This window comes from Schistocerca cancellata, chromosome 6 (genome assembly GCF_023864275.1).
Source record: "Schistocerca cancellata isolate TAMUIC-IGC-003103 chromosome 6, iqSchCanc2.1, whole genome shotgun sequence".
In the NCBI taxonomy this organism is placed as follows: domain Eukaryota; kingdom Metazoa; phylum Arthropoda; class Insecta; order Orthoptera; family Acrididae; genus Schistocerca; species Schistocerca cancellata.
In genome coordinates, this window is record NC_064631.1 from 168,368,691 (window position 1) to 168,369,518 (window position 828).

Sequence of the window (828 nt, forward strand, 5' to 3'; positions counted from 1 at the left end):
GGATGCCGCGTTCTCGGAATGTTACACAACAATTCAAGCAAATAACATTAGTAGTTTTGTTTACATAAAGCAGCTTGACAATACTTAACTTCGCAGTTACATCGATGTCGATAGTGACATGCAAACAGTAATAGTCTGGAGAATGAGATTTTCACTCTGCAGCGGAGTGTGCGCTGATGTGAAACTTCCTGGCAGATTAAAACTGTGTGCCGGACCGAGACTCGAACTCGGGACCTTTGCCTTTCGCGGGCAAATGCTCTACCAACTGAGCTACCCAAGCACGACTCCCGCCCCGTCCTCTCAGCTTTACTTCCGCCAGTATCTCGTCTCCTACCTTCCACACAAGAGCGTCTGTAAAGTTTGGAAGATAGGAGACGAGGCACTGGCGGAAGTAAATCTGTGAGGACGGGGCGGGAGTCGTGCTTGGGTAGCTCAGTTGGTAGAGCACCTGCCCGCGAAAGGCAAAGTTCCCGAGTTCGAGTCCAGGTCCGGCACACAGTTTTAATCTGCCAGGAAATTTCAGTAATAGTCTTCTTTATAGTCCGAGTCCAGACAACTAAGTAGCAAGTTCCGCAAATACTTTCCACTAATGTCAGTACACTAAGCCGGTCTGAGCGGCAGAGGCTGACAGGAGCGGCGCTTATATTCACTTGTTGCAGGGGGCGATCCTGGTGCGGCTCGGCCCTTGTCAGCAAGCCACTGGCTGACGTTTCCTCACCGCCTTCTCTGGTTTTCCGTTCTTCGTCTTCCTTCCTTCGCTTGTGGTTACGCCAGAAGACATAGTAAACACACTCTCACCTTAGATTCTCTTACCCTGTGCCTTTAATA

At 49.9% G+C, this 828-nt stretch overlaps 1 non-coding gene across 1 annotated transcript; it reads right to left on the reverse strand.

The window, feature by feature from the left end:
* Positions 1 to 206: 206 nt before the first annotated feature.
* On the reverse strand, positions 207 to 281 carry Trnas-cga (transfer RNA serine (anticodon CGA)). The gene has a single exon. It is a non-coding gene; the product is annotated as a tRNA-Ser (tRNA).
* Between the last annotated feature and the right edge of the window lie 547 nt (positions 282 to 828).